Below are 22,868 nucleotides of genomic sequence, written 5' to 3' on the forward strand. Positions count from 1 at the left end.
GGGATTTCTGTTAGAAAAATCTAACTTGTTTTTTTTATTACCCCCAATCAAAAATCCAAATTTAGTGTGCCTCAGCGCTCCTGCTGGAGGAGATTACAAAATGCTGTCTCCAGAGGAACCCGCCTACCATCACCCTTCTGATCAGTATAATCTATAATATATATGTACATGTGCATTTTTTTTTTCTAACTACCTATGCCTGTGCCATTTCTATTGGCTTATCCTTATTTTGTATATGTAGAAATCCCCAGACCTCATCTTTTCTGTGTTCACATCAAAGCAATAAATAAATAAATAATTAAATTATAGGGTTATTATAACCCTAACCCTAACCCTATTATATTAAATATTTTTAAAAATTATTTAAACAAAATCACACTTTTGTCTATTCTTTCTTTTTTATTTTCACCATGAAAGGACAGAGTAAAGACAGAAAAATGGGGCGAAAACTGTTTTCCCTTGCTGCATTTTTTCTTTCATCATTGCCACTTGATTCCTTTAGGTGAGGATTAAAGTGGTTTCTAAACAAGGTTGTAGGGTTTGCTGCTCCATGATCACTCTCCCCCCTGAGTCTTGACAGAGGCCTGGCAGGCAGTGCATGCCCCATATGCCAGTCTACAGCCAGGCTTGGACTAGTCTGGACCAGACCAGTCCGACCTGGATGGGAGTATCGGCCTGGCCTGAAAAACACTGGTCCAGGTGGATATGGGCCATTTTTTCCTCTGTCCAATGGTAAAAGAGCCACTGGGGATCCTTTTTGCAATAATGATTCACTGGATGATATGATATATGCGTAATTACTGGGAATGGCTCACAGAAAAAAGACACATCATATCACACATGACAGCTGCTGGTAATTAGCCGTAATTAGGTGTTGGCTGGCATGCAGAGAAATGTATGGCATTGATTATTGTTATGATGCAGCTCCAAATGAAAAGGAATCAGATCTATACTTAATTAATGCTGCCTTGTTACTATATCTGCTGTCTGCTCTCTGACCTGTCTGTGTCACTGCCTTTATCACACGACACCCCCATAAAGAGTCAAGACAATGCTGGTATTTATATTTCACAATAAAATACATTCATAAACAAATTTGCTTTGCCAAATACATTTTTGGATCAGGGATCATGACCTTACTCTATTGCGCAACATTTAAATCTAGCCCTGGTGCTGAGCTGTGAATTTATTTTGGAGTAGTGACCACAGTCAGAATTACAATTTCTATTTATATTTTGCCTTTGCATAATGATCATAAAATGAATGGCTGTAAAATGTAAAATGACAACAGACTAGCTTGTAACCTGCTACAGTTCTCAAAATACATCCAAGATTTGAAGGGAGGAGGTTGGTGGTAAGACCAATTATTTCTAAATTAGATTTGCTGACAAAAATAGTTGTGTGTTACAATAATTCATCTGACAGAGTTAGATATTTTCTTCAGTTTCCAGGACACCAAACCAACATGTTTTTAAAATTCAAAACTCCCTGAAGGGGTTTGCCCTCCATCACAGTTCCTTTTCAAGAGGAAATAGATGTGTATATGAGTGTGTCTACATGTAGTGATAGAAACCAGAGGGAAAGGTGATGAAAGGTCACTCCCATCTGGGCTCTCCACTGTTGTATATGTGCTGGTGTGTGCTTTGGAAAACAAAGGAGGCCAGGCAGCGATGTGGACAGCTAATCAATAGTGGACTTACTGCCTCATAACTGGCCTGGTTAGGAACTCTGTCTCCATCTCCTAGCACATGTCATCGCCACTCCCTCATCAGAGAAAGAAATAGGCAGAGGAAGGCCAGAGGGAGGGTGAGATGGAATGGAAGAAGAACATTCTCTGGAAAATGACCAAAGGCCTGTTTTTTACAACACACACCTCTTAATACTAACATCACAACTGCCCAAACATGGACAGCATTATAATCATACTTCAACCACCTCAATGATAGGAACTTCCTGGCTGATGAAGAGGAGAGAACATTTCATCATATCATGACTCCTCGAAAAAACCTGCACAAATCGCCATCAGGGCCGGCCTCTGGCATAAGCTTGCTATGCTGTTGTTTCGGACCACAACTGCTTAACTTGGATTCATGTTGCTCACTCTTCACTTTGTATGGTGTTAAGTTGACTGACTCGCTCAGGGGCTGCCAGCTTTCACACAATGACTGTGAGACTCACGCAGTTAACCCTTTCACATGCTCTCACACCACACGTCCATTAATACACACATTCATGTTTGTGGCTTTCCTCCTGATAGTCTGAAGAACTCACTGCTGCACGGTGCTGCTGGTCTGTCTCTCTGCTGTCTCTGCTATTATGAGTTGTATTGTCATTTTGAGACTGGCTTTGTAAAGTTTAGTGAACATGAGAGAACACGCCTGACACAGAGAATCATGTGCTACATGTGTGGGAAAAAAAGGACCCGGTCTGGACTTTGTCTGCAGTATACTTACGTGAACGGCTTCATTCAGCAGCTCTTCTGGCAGCAGCACAGTGACTCTCCCTCTCCTCTGTATATGTGAGTTACTATGGTTACGGGAACACCCTGAAGCTTTATAATTCTCAATAAAATCATGAATGTGGCCTGATTGTTCCTCAATGCTGAAATCTTGTATTATAACATAATAATCCTCCCACCCCTTGCTCAGACAGGACCTCTGGTTAATATCTTCATTTCTTTTTTTATCTGCACGTGTAGTCATCAGTAATATTCAGGTAATATGTGTGACCACAGCAGCTCTGACATAATAAATAAGAAAAATTTAAAAAAGAAAAATTAGTCCTCAACTCTTTCCCTCTCTTCTGTTCTAGGTTGACTTTCTAGTTTAATATTAACTAGTTTCTTTTTTTTCCTGGATAGAATGATCGTGCACGATTCACAGTTCACACTGTGTGTGTTCACTGTCACACATACTGTTTCTGTTTGTAGCTACTTGCCAACCCTCAAAAAAAGGAAGAGATTTGATGTTGATTGATTTGTTCAGCTCTATTGTGTGTGTGCACGCATGTTCAGTTATTAGCGGTGTGTGTAATTTAGTGACTGCACTAACTCATAAAAAGCTGACCTTAATTATACTCATGATTTGTTATTTTATGATGTATCTTGTTGCTCCACTCTTTCTCTATAGCACAAAGTTTTAAATTCCCCCCAAAAAGTTTTGCATTTTGTTTTGACTTCTTGGAATAAACATTGTCAGTGATCTGGATGGCAAAACATTTCTTCCTTAACATATTGCAAAGTTTGATGCATATTAATCAGATTCCGATTTTTAACATGATTAAAATTGAAGTGTAGCACAAGGAATCCCAGAAAAGACTTCCTTGTCATTCTCAGATACATTTAAAGAATTTGAATGAAATGAAAAGAAAGTGAGGAGAGATAGCCTGCCAGCTCTTAACAGCCCTGTGGCAGGGATTTGTGAATGAGCTCTGCCCTCTTGCTGCCCCCTTGCCCCCTATGGTCTTTCTCATCCTACCTCATCCCCGCTTCAATCTATCACTGTGCCAGCCCAGATGGAACACAGGGGACTGCTGGCTAATTCCTCATATGCTAACTTTCAAAGCTTCCGCAAACCTGTAGTATGCCTCACCATTGAAATCATAGACAAAAATAATTTTTAAAAATCATTTATTTTTGCATATGAATGGGTTCATCCAAGGTGTTGAATAGTACATGAAAATCCTTTAGAAAAGTCATATTCTAATTGCTCTGTTCTCAAATTAGCAAATACAGTCAACTAATATAGACACAATGGTTGGAAAAGGTTGGCAGTAACCGACTACTACACTACCTCGCAAGTAAGGGAATGCTTCAAGGCAAGATACAAGGAGGGGATAGCATCACATGAGAGGGAGTGCTGTTGTACTGAATGTGAGCTTAGCTGTGACAGACAGATTAATTTCTATGTTCAATTCCTGCACCTAAAAAATACATAAACAACTGATGCTGTCATTTTTCTCCTTTTTCTGTGTCAGTGCTTTAAGCTTCACGTGACTGTGGTAATTGCACAGTATTTTACCACTCAACAGCATGCTCTTCATTCAAAATACTATTTTTTTGGCCTTTGCCTTTATTGATAGCACAGCTGAAGATCAACAGGAAACGTGGGGAGAGAGATGGGGAATGACATGCAGGAAAGGGCCACACAGGTCAGGATTTGAACCTGGGCCCCCGCAGCGAGCATATGGGGCGGCTGCTCTACTGACTAAGCTAAACGCCGCCCCTCAAAACGTTTTACTATTAATGACTGTGTTGTACGCAGGAAGTTTGTCTCAGTGGTATCAGGTACTGACAGTGTTTTGGGCACAGGACATAAGACATAGGGGGAAATTCCTCCACAGACCAACTGCTGTTTTCCCATTATGCCCCCAGCTGGGAGCCTCCCACTTGCCCACCAATGCTCTCAGATCCATGTCCTGCCGCGCTACTACTAGCTAATAGTGGGGCTGTTATGGGATGTAATTGACTTCATCAATTAAGAGACAGACGCCACACATCTGCCAGTTATTATGATGTCTTAGTGTGCGAGTGTGAGTGTGTGTGTGTGTGTGTGTGTGTGTGTGTGTGTGTGTGTGTGTGTGTGTTTTACTTCTGCATTCTTTTCTCAGTTTAGTCTATTGTACAACAAAGAAATGGAAAAGTAGTAGACAAAATATTCAGTTTCACATATTCTAAACAAATAGAAATCTGAACTCTTGTTCTGGTCTAAAAACAAAACAAAACTGAAGAAATCCTGCCAGTGTATTGGACAGTGTATTCACCAGTAAATGAGTAACTTTCTCTCTGTCTTCCCTCCAGTAACAGCTGCTCTTACATGGCGTAGCATTGGCATCCAAGATGGCTGCCAAAGCTTGGGGAAACAGGAAGTGGGAGGGTCGGGGTGGGGGTATACAGTACAGAAGACAACAGCTGGCTGACAGTCACAAATGAGTAAACAAAGGCTGCGCGACTCAGCCATTTATTGTGGTATAAGTAGGCATTGTTGTTATTGTCAGCAGCAGAGAAAAGAGGATGTGTGTGTGTGTGTGTGTGTGTGTGTGTGTGTGTGTGTGTGTGTGTGTGTGTGTGTGTGTGTGTGAACCACCTCAGCTCGAAGTAGACTTTAAAATCAATTATCGAGCATTCCCTGCTGTGACAAACGCCTCTGCAGTGTGCGCACCCTGACACACATGAAAGTCACATACACACACGCAGTGTCTCCCACACATGACAGTGAGTGGGTTAGGAAGAGGAAATACATCACAGAAGTTGAGACCTCCGCTGATTTCTTCTCTTTTCTGTCTTGTTAAATGTGATGGCTGCAATAGTTTGTATTTTATGTGGAAGTGGAGAAGCATTATGAGTTGAAAGCTGGGGCAACTCACCGAGTGCTTACAGAGAACACTGCACTCAGCTTTTAACAACTAAAGGGAGAGAAAAGTACAGCAGGACTGTGCACCTGAGAACAGCTGGCTCATAGACCAATACTGGGAGCATGGAACACCCTGTGGGTGTGTGTTGTATCCATGTAGAAGAGACAGGTGGTGCTTATGTCAACTCCTGTGTATGTTAAAACTCTTTAATAACCTCCAGAGCAGCATTGCATACGGTTGTGCATGTTACAGGAGTCCATGTCCAATTTCCATTTATACTTTATGTGTGTGGCACAGCATGGGGTCATTGAATAGGATATCTGCCTTATTACTATCACTGAATAAATACAGTATGGTAATGGAGTACTGTAACTGATTACTTCACACAGGATAATATAATGAATATTGTCAGCTTGAGAAGACAGCACATGAGGTTTTGCAGGTGTATGTGAGGATCCCTGGCATTGATGCACAGTGGATGTGGGCTGGCTAACAGTTTGGGTTTGGAGGTCAGAGGGCTGCAGAGCTGCATGCACACAGCTGTATAATAAGGGATTTTCCACTCTGCTGTGAGATAATTCCAACAGAACCTTAATCCTCACACACTGCAACACACTTGTTTCATATGGCCTGAACATATTATGTTATGTGCACACTTGAGCCAGAAAAAACTTCTCTATTACTCAAGTGAGTGTGAAGAAGGAGTAGCAGGTCAGGCTTCTTCCTTGGAAGAGCAACAGAAAACCTGGACTCCCATCTCATATTCACCACCATCCTTCTGCCTTAACTCTTGCTTACCTCTCTCACTACCACCACCACATATCAACTCATGTCAACTGCTATATCCTCACTCTGTCAGTATCTCTTCCTCTTCTGCAAACACTCCTGACATCCACCTATCTGCAGTATATTCTATTCTCTCTCTTCTGCTCATAGTTCAGGGCTGTTCCCTTTCTCCTCCCTGCTTCCAAACCCCCCTCTCTTTCGAACAAAGTGAGTCATGGTCTTTGTTCTTGCAGTTCTGGGCTTTCAGGCGGACTTCCATTCAACAGCCATAATCCTAATGCCACACTAAGAAGGTGTTCTTTGGAGAGGACTCAGCTTTGAGAGAGAGTCATTCATTAGGTAGCGGCAGGGTCTGCATTTGGACTGATGAGCCCATATTCCCTTGCTGGCACAGGGATTAGAGAAGCTTGGTAAATTTGTCCTGGTGACATCAAGACAACATCCTTTGTGGGATGGCACGGAAAATTGATTTAGGAAATGCACAGCGGTGCTCTCAGAGGCACATTGCTGACAAATAGCTAGATTCTGCATGAATGCACAGGAGGAGAGATGGGAGAAATAAGAGGTGCGGAGATCAGCATACTGTAGCATCAGTAAGGGAAAGGAATCAAAGAAAATAGAAAGATTGAAAAGAACACAAAAGCAAAATGTAAAGATTTCTCTAAAAGTAAGACTGTGGTCCGGTGTGTGAGAGATGTTTGCACTGGAGGCGATCTGACTACTGAGGTGCTACAGCCTCAGGCAAAGACCTAGGGAGGCTTCAGCACAGGCCAGGCCTCCAACCTCCTTTTCCTCAAAGCCATTCAACATGACATCAACTGCAGCAGTTCCTGCCCAAAGCCAGAATCAATGGTGCCAGATTTCAGCAGCAGCGGTGTTAAGCTATGCGTTGTTTATCAAGCAGACCTTCAAACAAATTTGCAGGTTTGCCCCGGAGCAACTGAACGATGGAGATGAGCTCACCCCACCGTAGCTGGGTGTGATTCAAATCACTGGTTCAATTGGTTCACTTTTACTACATGCAGAGATGTTTGTTCTCAATGTGGAAGAAGCTAAATGCTGAATTCTGGTCACGACAGTTAAACTTACTTTACCAGCCATCTCCAGTTCAAGTTCAAGCACAAGTTCTTTCTTGTCACGAGTCCAACTCTTATCTGTGTTTTTTTCTTAATATAGATCCAGAGAAAGTGAGAGGAAAAAAAAAGAATACAAGTAAAAAAATAAAAAGCACTGGCTACAGGGTTTTTGAGGTACAACTTAAAGTCTGCTGACGAGGAGCTTCCAACCAAACCTGCCCTGAAAATGCTGCTTGGTGTTTTTGGAGACAGCGGCACGGGAAGAAGCTTATTCAAATTCAAAGACTTGCTGTTGCCAGGGTTCAACAAAGTATCGCCTCCCAGCTAATTTTGGACTCCGAAGCTATTTGTTCCATGCTGTCTCAGTTGGACTGTTTTAGCATTCTCCACATTAACGGACCCATCGTAAATCATGCGATATAACAAATGGACTTATCCTCTGCAGATAGTGCTGCTCCTTCCGACGCCCAGAACAAGAAAAGCAAAGGTCAAATGATTAGCCTTGCTATGCCTGTGCGCCTTTAATGATTGTGCCGAACCTTTGTGTTGGGTGCGTGCCTCCTCAGCACATGTAGCGCTTGTTAAATACAGAACAGAAAGATAAATTAATGAAGGCTTCCTCCTGCTGCTTCTTTGGCCTCTGCATAACCTAGTAGTGATGACTGAGCAGAAATGAGGCCTCACTGTAGCTGCACAGTAACACTGTGTGTTAAATTACATACAGCTATGCCAGAGTCACTTAGCAGCCACACTGTAATTAACGCAGCACTGTGCGTTTGAACAACAAAAATAAATTGAAATGTTAATACTAGCTTTAAATAATTAACACACAGTGACAGATGACTTTGACTCGCGTTAGTCACTGCAGCACAAAACACATTTCTTTTTAATACTCTTTATTTGATAGTTATAATCAGGTGAATTTCTGAGTACCTTAAAGCAACACTGCATAGCGATATTTGTGATTTAGCACCCCCAGTTTCAAAGTGTAATGCCACTGTGGTAAATATGGACAGTTGTACATGTGGACAGCTGTGTATTTCTTCTGATTACATCACTCATGATGACTATGATCAAAAACTAGCGAGTCAAGTTTGCATCTTTTCTAACAGCCAAACATCAACCAGGTCACCAGCAGCAGACCCAGCAGCAGCTAATATTACTGACCAGTCCAACAGCAGTCAGCCCAGCTCGGCGTCTGTCTTTCAGCCTGTCTTTCTTTTATTTCACCAAGCTCTCACCAACCACTAAAAGTCTTTACTCTTGTCCTCTGTCATTATCTCCAAAGAGGTTGCTGAGCCCAGTTACATTGCCCGCTCACCCGGCTCTGATTCTGGCATGACACAGGCTCTGTTCCCTGTCAGCATTTCCCCACGCAACATGAACACTCCCCCAGTGCTCTGAGGTCACAGTCCAGGCAGCCCATTGACCAACCAGTGGTCTGCAGTTCTCAATCTACTGATTCTGTGTTCATTAAAATGATCGTGGTCAATATGAATGAAGTCAAACTTTATTCCTGTAGCTCTTAATAAATATGAGTATATATAAGTGTGAATGGCCACATACTAATCCTGAATACATATGAATACAATATGTATCCATATAGGACATGGATTTACAAAACTGGCATAACTAAAAGACTAAAAATTGACTGAATAGTCAGTATTATACCTAAATTTAAGCCTAAATCTTTGGTGTAATTGGTTGGGTTAGCTGTTGGTCTAATGCTGACATGGGTCACTAAGAGGCCTAGAATTCCTATTGGATATAAGACTGTACAAAATATATTTAAATTACACAAATTGTATTTTGGTGAGTTGAGTCTGGGAGATCTCTTCACAGCATATGTGTCATCACATGAAGGGGGTTCCAAGAGTGTCTGCAGCTCAGGGAAGCACCAAGCCACTTCACAACAAGTAAATGTTATCGCACATCACTTTCTACACCCCAACACAGAGAGCAGCTCTGTTGACCATCCCATTGCCACCACATCAGTCCAATAGAATAATGCAAGTAGAAGAGAAAAACACTAAAGCAAACTGTTATATGAGCTGCTTTAAAACACTCGCTGAGGACTTCTTATCATTTGAATCCTCATATACTCTATTCAGACAAACACACAGTGCTTTTTTTACTGTGTCCCTGAAGTGCAAATCACAACGGCAAATCAGAAAACACAACGTAAAAATTACTAAACACAACAACAAAACAGAAAACACAACAACAAATCAGAAAAAAACAACAGCAAATCAGAAAACACAACAACAAATTACTAAACACAACAACAAATCAGAAAATACAGCAAATCAGAAATGGAGACCTGAAAATCACACATGATTAGGTAACACACAATGTCAGTGCATGTAACGTTAGACTGCTCTCATTTCCTTAGTGGAATCCAGAGGAAAATACACCGGTAACAGGACACGGCACGTCTGCAACAGCAGCTTGTAGCTATGACAGGGAATATATGTAGTCAGATCTGAGTTTACGTGTGTCAGTAATGGTGCACATGGACGAGAGACACCTACCATGACACGCCCCCACAGTCCTGGAGCTGAGAGTACTGCCCATTTTTACCTGATTTTGACACCTACGTAATTTCATAATTTTATCATATTTTTTATTCATTCAAATCAACACTTTCTTCTTTAGTCTGACAGGCTCAAAACACAGCAGCACGTATGTTGTGGCGGTGCTCATATTTTAAAAACAAGCAAACCATGTCCTTCCAGTTCAAAGGACGGACCAGTCCAATCAGCAACGATTCATGTCGCCCTAGGGTACCTACCTTTTCCAGTTTGGTTAATGTTGTTGTCGTTTCTGTTTTGTAGTTGTGTATTCTGATTTGTTGTTGTGTTTTCTGTTTTGTTGTTGTGTTTAGTAATTTGTCGCTGTGTTTTCTGATTTGCTGTTGTCGTTTCTGTTTTGTTGTTGTGTTTTCTGATTTGCTGTTGTGTTTTCTGATTTGCCGTTGTGTTTTCTGTTTTGTTGTTGTGTTTTCTGTTTTCTGATTTGTTGTTGTGTTTTCTGTTTTGTTGTTGTTTTTTCTGATTTGCCGTTGTCATTTCTGATTTGCTGTTGTGTTTTTTGATTTGTTGTTGTGTTTAGTAATTTGTCATTGTGTTTTTTGATTTGCTGTTGTCTTTTCTGTTTTGTTGTTGTGTTTTCTGATTTGTTGTTGTGTTTTCTGATTTACCATTGTGATTTATACTTTTTACCACAGGTAGATGTGCAAGAGGAACAACCAATATAAATACTATAGACAATACAATACAGTATATAGTATATCATATATTTAGAATCAAATTCAACTCTGATTAAAAAGACTAAAACACTGTACACAAACACACATCTGTCTCCTCTTGTCTTAACTTTTACTTTACATAGAAGTTATATTGTACTTAATTACTTTTCCATTAAATTAAATATTTAGTTATCTTATGCACTAGAGCTGTCACTGTCAGATTTTTTACTACACAATTATTGATACAATGAGTGTGGATTATTGCCCACAGCAGAGAATAATATGATCTGGTGCTAGAAAGAAGGCACTGACAAAAATCAAACAAGTCTCTGTGTATAATATGCATATAATTCTAGGAAGCATCTACACAGCATGAACAAGAAAAACTGAAGGATAATCAGGCAGAATGATGCTGAATTTGCCAACTACTGTATAGGATAATGATCACACTTCAAATGCAAACTAGTTTTGCAGCCTGCATTTTGTGTCTATTCATTCATATCATCAAGTACAGTGTTAAGAGAAGATATAAAAATATACAGGGAGAGATTTAAAGTGCGTTTTGACCCAGGCCACAACAGCTGTTTACGGCCAGCCTTTACCGCTCCATGTAGGAGGCAGTGTGTTCTGCTGCACTGCCCTCATATTAAAGCCCCGGTCATTAAACAGCACTCTGCCAAAACATTAGCGACTGCTCAGGAATTAATTGAATAAGCTTGTTCAGCACATGCTGTTATGTAGCACAAATACACTCACACACAATCTCACAAAACTATGGAAGTGTCAAATGGTTCAGCCAACTAATGTCAGAGGACCAACGGCGCCTATTTAAGTCTAAGATCTGACAAAACCTCTGCACGCATGCGAACGATTCACCTCACGTGTATCATGTTGTGGTGGTCGTTTCAAATAGATGTTACACACAAATTCAATTTGATTGTCATATATTCCACATGGGTACAATCGTGATGAAGGCACATGCACGTAACATTAGCTACACCTGATGGAGTGCCACACCTACCTTAATATGTCATCTTATGCACAAATGTTCCACACTGACACACTACACCTGTGTGCATATAAATACGTGTTTTTAAGTGCAGCATTTTCTGTTGGTGTGCTGCAGTAAAGGCCTACACACCAACATATCTGCTTTCTACTGACAAAACCTCCTCCTATGCACACAGTCTCAGTTAAACATGGCAATGATTTGAACTGAAGTTGAACTCTTTTATTCTCAATTAGACAGATTGTTTGGAGAAAAATAATTACTCTGTTACATTTGGATACCTTAAATGTGCTGCTTCTGTTTCTTATTTAATGCCTTGATGCACATTACTTTTAGAGGCTGGCGGTCTGCTGATCCCAGATCTGCTGACTCTGCATCACACTACAACCACACCCCTCATTAGTCTGTAACAGAATAAACAGCTGAAGCTACAGCGGGCTACTCAGGTGATATGAAAACATCCTCCACTGTCAGAGTATAGTTTGAAAGTATTTACAGCAGGTGATAGTAGTAGACTACAGCGCAGAGCTCTGGTTCTGGTTGTGAATGCTGGTCTGAGGTCAATAGATTAGGGGACTGTGCTGACTATCTGAGCTTATAAGTTTACCACTACTACTACACTACACTACACTACACACAAATCTATGACTACTATGACTGCTTTCTGTAGACTGTAATATCTGCGCAAAACTATTCAAGCCTGATGTAGAATATATATATATATATATATATACATACACACACACACACACAGTATATACATATTTTATGTGGCCATTCATGTGGCCATAAATGATATGACACATTCAAGTGAACACACCTGTAATGAAGAGGCAATTCATGATGATGTGTGTCATCATCGTTATCTCCAAACCAGCCTAAATATGTAAGATTAGAGAGTGTTATCTGATTTGATTTCACTGGGAGTTTAGTTACCGAAGGCTGCCACTTTTATTTTAATCTGTTTTATTTTGTGAGTGTGGCCTATCAGCAGCACAAGCCTGCACTAGCCCGACTGGGACTGAGGAGCTGAGCTAACAAAAGCTAATTAGCAGCAAGATGCCTCCCTTTTCCACGGATGAGTACCACAAACTGCTCCAGAAGATAGCAGTACAAGAAACTTAAATTCATCGGCTCGAAGTGAACGTGGAGGTAAATGGACAATATGGGAATGAAACCACTCTGCCAATGTCCCAAAATAGTGAGAAAAAGCAGGCTAACAGAAAGCTAATTAGCACCACAAAGATGCAGCAGGAGCCAGGTGTAAATGCCACTAAATCAACAACTCCTTTCTGGAACTCCCTTGGTGCAAAGCCCAGGCATCACAAATTGCCTCCCTCAGATATGGGAAGACGGTTAACAGGCAGAACCCAGCACCCGGAGACTCATGATGACACTGAGTGGCCTGCACTGCCATCAAACCGGAATGCATCTTTAACCCCGCTACCAAGGAGAAAACAACCATGGACTGGAAGTACAACAAAAACAAAGAGCAAATTGCCCCAAGACACAGGGATTCTACTAGAAAACAGATTTGCTCCACTTTCCCAAAATCCTGACTCCCCAAAAGAAAGCTCGTCTTCCATCGCAAGAGAAAGGTATGAAGCTAAATCATATGCTAAAAGAAATTAACAGTACTTTTAATTGACTACATTTAAGTTTTACTTTGCTTAATTTGATATTGCACAAACATAGAGTACTGTATGACATAGTATGGAGGATAGCTGGAAAGATACTGTGCAGCTTTAGGCTAGATGTCACCACACGTCCACTCTGCTCAAGTGTTCTTTAGAAAGAGACAGATCCCTCCCAGACATAGAGCTGATCGTGACCTTTGACCTTCTTATGGAGAGAAAAGACAACAATCAGCAGAATGACATTATGTTCAATAACTGCATCATGCACACAATAAATAATACATAGCTACAGTTTCCCCCACATACCTGTAGTGTCTCTACAGCGTCTCTGGTTATTATTTCCTTGTTTGTTAGCTGCTGCAGTTGGTGTGAGCAGAGCTTCACCCTGATTAACAATCAAGGCAGAGCTACTTATTTTCACACTTCTGTTTGATTCATGATCTGCAGGCTGTGAGTCAGTGCAGGGTCACAAAGTCTTTTCATGAGTTATGAGAGTATTTAGTAAGTACTAGAGAGCCATTAGTGCTGGCTAATCACCACAGGTGTGTGTATGATTCTGCCCTGTGGGGGAGGTTAATTGCAAGTAGGAAGGCCTTGGATTCCGGCAGGGGTCCCAATGAGTGGAGGGGAGGAGACAGGAAGCGGTAGACAGGGGATCAAAGGTCAGAGACCTGCTCAGGGCAACTTCTACTGTACACCATTTTCAGAATCAGGATTAAAGGACACACACACACACACACACACACACACACACACACACACACGGTGTAGCACATAGTGTGAAGTTAGTGGGACCAACCACAGACCAACTGGGAATTACAAACAGCCTTGGACCAATGACTTTATCATGATAGACGTAAAATAGACTAGGCTGGCTAGCAGGGGCACATATTGGTACGATGGCTCTGGTTACACTCACTGTCCACAGCATGAATGAGTAATTAGTATAAGTTACTGTTATTATAACATTAAATAAAAAGTACAACATTAATATCATAGTATAATGTTAATTAATATGAATGTCAGTGTATTCATTATAGGGCGACACAGCACTCTTTCTGTGCAGAGTTTTCCGTGTCTGTATGGGTTCTGTCCGGATACTCCGGCTTCCTCCCACAGTCCAAAGACATGAACCTGAACAGGTTAACTGGTGACTCTGAATTGTCCGTAGGTGTGAATGTGAGCATGAATGAGTGTTTGTCTCTATGTGTCCTGTGATGAGTTGGCAATCTGTCCAGGGTGAACCCTTCCTCTTGCCCAATGTCAGCTGGGATAGGCTCCAGCCCCCTGACACCCTGATAAGGAAATGACTTGGATGGATATATTCATTAGAATTTCTAATGATGATAACCACTAGTATAATATTAATTCAATTGTGGCAATCCATCCATCCATTCCAGCTGACTTTGGGTGAGCCGCAGAGTAGATCCTGAAGTCACCAGATATCACAGGGCACATAGAGACAAACAAGCATTCACCATTTAACCAATTAAGTGCATGTCTTAGGCAGGTTAAGAAACACACACAATCATGGATTTTTGAAGGCAGATATAATAACAATAATTTGCAGCAGGAAAAAGCGGACAGCCGATAATTGTCCGATTGTGATTGATGGCGGCTCACAGAGAAATTCAGTTAGATTGAAAAGGCTCATTCTAAGATAACAAAAATATAACAATTTTTATTTTCAGATAATTATACACTTTATGAATATTATATTCAATTTCTGCCAAATTTAGTAAAATACGGCTTCTAAATCTGACACACTGGACCTTTGAGTGTGCAAAGACTTTCACAAAAAAACAGCACTGTCACACTGTGGTGAGGTCAAGCTGGGTTTTTGTTGACATGTCTTGTCATTTCCTGTTTTATTTTGAAAGATAACGCTCCTCTTGTTTCAGGTCACTTGCCCTTCCTCATGTGTCACCGGTCTGATTGTCTTCCCCGCCCTGATTGTTTCCACCTGTTCCCCATTTCCCTCATGTGTGTATATATAGTCTGTGTTTCCCCTTGTCCCGTGCCGAAGTGTCTTTGTACTTTCTGTCGTCGCACCCAAGCCTTTCCATTGACTCCAAGCCTGTTCCACGTTTCTTGCTTTGTAAGTTTCACAGCCATAAGTTAAGTATAGATAGGATTTTTGTAGCCTGTTTTCGTCCCGCGGGATCATTTTCTGTTTGTTTCTTTCCTTTTGATAAAGTTTTTCATCCTCCGGGATCGTTTTTGTTTCTAGCCAGTTTAGGAGATTAGGTCATAGATATAGATAGTTCTGTTTCCTCCTCATTTTGAATGAGTGTTTTTGTTTGATAAATTTTATTAGGTTATTCCTTCCCATTTTGGTGAAGCGCTTTTCTTTCTAGTTTAGTGTTTGAGATTTTCAGAGAGTAGCAGAGTTTTAGTTAGTTAGAGTTCTGGTCAGTGTAGCCATTTTTGTTGTAATTTTTGTAGACTGTGTTCCAGCTGCTCGGAAACAATAAAAGTTTCTTCCAAACCTGCCTATTCCGCGTCTGAGTCTGCCGCCTTTTTCTGGACCTGACAAGCACTGCATTTGAAAATGTAGCCATTTTCCATATGTTATTTATTCATGGTAGTATTGACACATATTATTGCTGTAGCATGTTTGCACTGATTCCTTCATGTAAACTGTGAAAAAGAGACACAATAAACATGATACACATACAGCTACTTGCTGAACCCTGTCTGCCCTGTTGTGGAGATTATAATGAAGCTACTTCTTCACTATAACATAATCATTAATCAATGTTTTTCAATCAAGCTTATGATGTGGCACTGCTGCTTGATGGATATGCTGCTGTTTTACTCACTGAATGATCAGAGCCTGTACCATATCTCTCATTTCTGTGGACATACAGTATGTAGTATAGAAAATGTAGGTTTTTTGTGTAATAAAAGCAGCTTCAGACAGTGTGCTGCTGAACTGGTGCTTGACATAAAAAGGTTCAGCCAGACAAGAATCTGAAAGCAACCTCTAAAATATTCACATGACCTGCTTTGTTTTCCGTCTTCCTCCCCGAGGCAAGCTACGTCCTTTCACTCTCTCTTTCTTTTGCTTTCTTCATCACCTCTTTCTTCGCTCTTGACCTGCTTTTGAGCTTGTGGTTAACAGAGGCCTCAGTCCATATCACATCTACAGGGGATTTTGTGGCACATTCTCTGGCATTCTCTCTTGGTTTGGTTTGAAGTCCATTGCATTTATAGCCAACATTAAAATGTATTTCAGACTTGAAATGCAAATTTGAAAGTGAAATTTCCCTCTCCCTTTTAGACGGACACGCACAGTTTCTAATGAAAGGCATGAACAAGTTGCATTATGTGTAGCATTTTAGCGAGGGACTAAGTCTTTGCTGTTTCTAATGACCTGATTTACAAACTTTTGTAATGAAGCCCTCCTTCCATCCCCTATATTATTAATGTCAGCAACAGTATTTTGTGTTAGTGTGTGGGAAATGTTTGGTTTTCTTCCATGGATTGTCTTTGTTGTGGCAGCCTGCAAAATGCTACAGTGGATTATTATTGTGCAGTGCAGTGGGATGTTCCAGTGTATATTTGGAATGAGAATCTTTTACTCTGTGCTGTATCTATTTTGTCCTCTCTCTGTTATCCTGTTCTGCTTTAACAATACTCACCTTTTGTCCCCAAAGGTGAGTATTTACCACAATCTCGACACCACTGTGAGGCATAGTAACAACAGGTGAGCAGTGCGACAGGTTCCCTCTATTTTTGTCTTTCTTTCCCCCCTACATTTCCTATTCTTGGTCAGTGGACCATGTATCTGCTCACTGGGGGTAAAACCTCTAAAGTCACTTTTCCAGGACAGAATGAAGCATGTCACTTCAAATCACACTGTACTGTAAATCAGACTGAATATATACAGTAGACCCTGTGGGAGAGTCAGAAGACAAAACACCAACACCTGTCCATTTCAATTCCACTCCAACTAAAAGCTATCTGACACTGCTTCATTGTGAGGGAAGGCTGAGTATTTTATGATATATGCCTCTCAGCATCCGAAGGCCCTTCTGAGTGTGTGAGGAGCAGACATACACAGAAATACACAGAGCAGGAATATACCTTTTACACCATTGTAAATACTCTAGTACATACTAAAAAGGCTGCTGTATGATTCTGTGTCCACTTTGTGCAGCTTCGGCATTCTCTTGGCTTTAATGCAGTGCTGACGTATCAGCTGGTGGTTCAGCACCTCCATTATATTATTGTTGAAGAATACACATTCATTATTCACTTTTGAACTTTTGCTTTTGCTTCCTGGACTGATATTCCTTGTCTGTCATGACCCTGGATAGACTCAACACCTGTCCATGTCTTCCTTCCCTGTACCTAAAAGCATACTGGAATAGGCTCCAGTGGCATGCTAATCACTGTTGCAGAGCCTCCTGTCCTAGGCTATGCAGAAACTATGCCAGCATTCCCATGTTAAATAAGACACTCTTAACATCTCTGCAGTGCTACTAAGAGGCTATAGGGGAAGCACGACAATTATTACTGAAGAAAGAAGTCTCAGGCAAATACGTTCTCTTCTTTACTGAGGACTAAGTAACCATGTCCAGAGGCTGCATATGTGCAGAACATACTGAGACTAAGGTTTTAGAAGTGGATTAAATGTAATTCCTGCCATATTCTGTAAATAGAGCCCCCTAAACAAACCTTACTAGTCCTTTAAGTTACAATAATATAAGTAAAAGTAGATTTTGGAACTCTTCTGAGTTAAATACTCAGATACTCATAAGAGGGTTATTTTTGCATGTGACCTGTCTTCCATTTCAAAATGACTAAAAACTGTGCGCTGGCTTTGCCTCTAAAGCCATTTGAGCCCTTGCCTCCCCTCCCTGGTCCCTGCTGTCTCTTGCAGCATGACTGAATGGCTGACAGAGAAAGTGCTGATTATAGGTTATCTTCTCCAGCGAGGGTGATTAGTGGAGGTGCAGAGCAGCCCAAGAGCTAGGCTTGTCAGGGACCCTCCGAGGAGGATCAAGGGGGGCTACAGAGCTCTACTACCAGCACCACCGATCTCCAACCACCCTCAGGCGCAAAGTGGATCAACCCCCCATCACCTCTCCATCTACTCAAAAAGTACCATAGAGAAAGGGTAGACAGGAGAACGAGGAAGGCACTTTTCAGTTGGGACTCAATGAAACAATGATTAGTGGTATTGTCATAGTAAAACCCAAAACAGAAATTTAAATTAAAAAAAAAATGCAAGTCCCTTGTAGTTTAATGGAAAACAAGTCTCCAATAACATCATGCGCTGTCAACTCACAAAATGTACTGAAACAAACAATTTTTTTAGAAACATAAATTTTTACACCAATGCAAAGAACAGGTCTCAGGTACAGTATGTTCAGATATGTTCTGAATTAAATCATACAGGATATATTAAAATGGCTGAAAAATTAGTTCAAACCTCACCTCACCTACTGTACCTTCCCACTTCTGTAAACCAGGTCTATATTTTAACCACAGATCCAGCAGATCTGATGCTTGTCTTATCTGAGGGCTCAGGTAAAAATAATCAGGCGATTTAATAATGTGATTTGTAGATGTGTCAATAAAGAGGATATTCCCTTTTTCGGAAGCAATTATGTAGAAACTCTTCTGCGTTTTTAGCTTTTGATTACTTTTACTTTTGTTCCCCTCAGAGATCCAGGATTCAGTGTAGGCTCTGTGCCTTTATAGTAAGAATACACTCAACTCGGCTTGATGGTGATACTAAACCCTGACAAACTGCTGTTCTAAGTGAATGCATTCATACCAGAAAACAGCATATTCACTGCTCATTTTAGCCTGCGCGTACGGTGCCGGGTTTGTCCAGGCAACTTTTTCTAGCTTCATTGTTAATCAGGGCGAGGAGAGTTCCTCTGAATTTCCACCCACAATTCTAACTTTTTCAGTGACTCAGTCTAGTGTTGTATCTATTGACTGATGGGTGTTTCCACTAGTTGAAGGAAGAACCAAGCCAATCAGAACTTTGTAGGTAGGAATGGGAAAGTCAGCTCCCTGTTCACAAGCCAAAATCTATTTCAAACAACTGCAACTCTTTTTCTTTGTGGAGTTGTTTGTTTTTCTCCCTCCATCAACCAACAAATTAGTTTTACATAATCAACTAATTTCTTCGACCAACATGACACTGCTCCTTGCAACTTAACCTAACAGCATTTCAGACTGAACAATGCAGCTAAAACACAAAGGGAATTCAGTCAGAAAATCAGGCCAAATCAGCGTATGTATTAGGAATCTTCGTGTTAATAATACACATAGATATCAGTGGGCATTTTTCCTGCTTACTGGGAAAGTACTGAAGTTTCCAACACAATTATAAACTCAGTTTATATTGTACATTACATTGTAGATTCAATTATGAATATTACCCATTTTGTTAAAAGCACCAAAAAAACAAAAAAAAAACAGTGATGCAATGATGGTAACAGTGTTTATCCAATGCAGGAATAGAAAGTGACATGTGATGTGACAGATGATTAGAAGTGAAGATGGGAAAGTAGAGTATGAGAGAAGTAAAGACAGACAGTTCAAATGAGCGGAGGGATTTTTCTATGCTGAGATGGACAGTGTCCTTTCAAACAACAGAGAGAGTCATAAAAGCAGCTTGCCTGCCTCTAAAAGCATGAGTGTCGTTAAATCAATAATTCATTTACTTTAATGAGATAAGTACTCGCAAAACTAATTGCACACCGCCCCATTTAGCCCAGCCAGTCAGGGCCTTAATGCAAAATATCTCATTGCTATTGTAGCTGCAGGACAAAAAGAGAATGAGAGGAGAGACAGACGAATGGAGATGGAGGGATTGAAGAAGTAACAAAAAAAGTGGTGTGAAGGGAAGACAAATCAAAGAGAGAGAGCATGGAAGAGGAGAAGGAGGAGATAAGCTAAAGGCAGCAGTATACAGGAGAAGTTTAGGTCTTTTCTTCTTCCACAGCCACACACGCAGCTGCAGCTGGAAGCCAGCTAAGGTGTGTTGTTTTGACTGGACCTGAACACATCGTGAAGTTAGCACTAATAGGACAGAGGACTTCCTGTGATTTCATACAATAACATGCCATCTCCACGGGTGAGTTGGATCAGACTGTTAACAGCTAGCTAGCTAACATTACGAGAAGACAAGAGTAGACAAGAGACGAGAGTAAGCCCTGTGTAGCAGATAAAGAATGGCATCCTAAAGTCTAATTTCCACCGGGGAGGTAAGCACTGCGCACCAGCTGTGCCGCAGTCACCGGAGCTGATCGCTCAATCCGTAGCACTTCTATTTTTGACGCAAGCCGTTGATAAACCTCACAACAGAGCAGATTACACCAGACACCAGACAGGAAATCCGACACAGAATCAACGTAATACACTTCTGCCCCCTTTCAAAATAAAACACAATACGCAGTTCATGTAGCCTATCACAACTACACATCAACGTTACGTCATGACCGGTGGCACCAGGTGATCAAAGATCGATCAAAGGGTCTCAACATGAACTATGAGAGACTAATTGTTGAAGTGGAACAACACACAATCATTTATGACACAACAGATGCTTTTTATAACTTCGGAGAGACAAAAGATGTCAAACTCAGGTCATTTTAGGGACTTGAGTCTTTCTGAGTCACTCACTAAAGAGATCCAAGTGTGGCAATTATAACCCCATAATTATTGACAATATTTTATGCTAACGCATAATACTGCAATTAAAATTTCCCACCTCACAGTGTTTGAGCTCCATCAAGTTATTAATGACATATAATGCTGCAGTTAAACACAATTTACCTGATCACAAGTCAGTGTACCATCAATATGATTTAATAAAAGTTATGCAATGTTTTTTTTGTTTTTGTTTTTTTAAGTAGTTGTACTTTAGAAGTTGGTAAAGTATTCCCCATCATTGTGATATACGATTGTATATCATTACTGCTGCATTAAGATGCATGTGGCATTTCACTGCTATAGAAGTTGTAATGTTGCAATATACAACTATACAGTGGTCCCTCGTTTATTGCGGGGGATATGTTCTAAAAATAACCTGCAATAAACGAAATCCGCGAAGTAAGTTTTACAAATATTATACATGTTTTAAGGCCGTAAAACCCCTAACCACACACTTTTGTACACCTCTTTACACGCATTTTGTACAGTACTCCCTTAGTTAATCAGAACGCAGAACACATGTGCGGTTCTCCCTTAGCCAATTTAGGACGCAGAACACAATGCGCGTTCATACTGTACAGTACGCTGTAAAAAAAAAAGCATGCAAAATTACACTAAAAAAATCCGCGAAACAGCGAGTCTGCGAAAAGTGAACCGCGATATAGCGAGGGACAACTGTATATTCATTTCCACATGAAGTTCTGATGAATGTTGTGATGCATTGTTGTACATTACAACAATAGAGAGAGACAGGGAGATCGAGATATGTGGTTAGGGGTTAGCCAGGAAAAATCCAGACAGTGAATGCAATTTTCTAAGAAAGGTTCCCAGCAAACAGTCAGAAATACAACAGAAGAACAATTGATGTATCTGTTTACAGCTGCCTCACAAAACCATGACAAGAACTACACTTCCTTCTCCAAATGTCCACAATTAACTGTTGTCTTCTGTATTACATGCATAAATGAGTGTGTCGTGTTTCCTGTGTTTCCTTGTATGTGAATTCACAATTCAAATCCCATGCAGAAAAGATGGTATACCACAAGGATATCAGTGAAAACTATGATGCAGAGAGGCAATCGGACAAACTGGAAGAGAGAGAAGTAGCGTATACCTCAGACAGGTCGTCAGTCTAGTACAGGGTTGGCACAGACAGAAAGACAACTTTGACTCACATTTTAGCTCAGTATCTCTCAGGAAACTAATTCAAATGAGATGAATTTTCAATGCTCCATTTACCTCCAGTGCCAACATTTAATATGGGAAGAAGTGTGCCCTGAAGGTAGCTGTCTGACTTTCATGCTGGAGACCAGAGTTTGTGTCCTATCGCAGACCTGCATTTGAAGTTTCCCTTCTTTTAAACCTGTAATCACACTTTTTTCTAACCTTAACCAAACCTAAGTTAGCATGAGAATATATAGTAAGTAAAACTATGGCTTTGAAAGTAATCCAGGGTCTAATCGAATGGTCATTCTCTGGTGAAATGGTTGTGAAAGTGTCCAGTTAACTGCATGTTTTGGGAAAAAACTTGAGAGAACACACAACACAGAAAAGCCTGAACCCAGGACCTTGTTTCTTTGATTGACCAGAAATATCACTGCACCACCATGCTGCCCCACAGGGGCAAAGAGAGGGTAAATAAACTGAATGGCTATGGCCAAAAATGTTCTGATCTGAATTGGGGTTTTATATAAGATCCATAGTTTGAAAGTAAGAAGCATTTAACGTATTATATATAAACTTAACCTATGGGTTGAGACTTAATCACAAAACAATCAGTTCCATAAAGTAGTGGTTGTGTAATGGATAAATATCTGAAGGCTGTTCATCAAACCTTGATCAAAACACACCAACGGCACCTTCAAATCTCCTCATGGTGCATAGTACAAATTATTAATCCTCATATCTAATTACACAAACATTGCTTTGTCCAGTTTTGATGAAATCACAAGAAATTATTCCCTGCGGTGTCTTGGCAGAGTTTAAAAATCACCTTTCAATTTCTGATATTGAGCAGGGATTCTGGAGTGATCAGTCTTCCACATCTCATAGCTCATCCTGTGTGTCAATGGGCCTGTAAT

General features: G+C 40.7%; 1 protein-coding gene across 4 annotated transcripts in view; it reads right to left on the bottom strand.

Moving 5' to 3' along the window:
* rbfox3a (RNA binding fox-1 homolog 3a) overlaps positions 1–22,868 on the bottom strand; it is a 417,700-nt gene that overhangs the window by 273,397 nt on the left and 121,435 nt on the right. The gene's annotated exons all lie outside the window — the stretch shown is intronic.

This window comes from Larimichthys crocea, chromosome XVI (genome assembly GCF_000972845.2).
Source record: "Larimichthys crocea isolate SSNF chromosome XVI, L_crocea_2.0, whole genome shotgun sequence".
Taxonomy (NCBI): Eukaryota; Metazoa; Chordata; class Actinopteri; family Sciaenidae; genus Larimichthys; species Larimichthys crocea.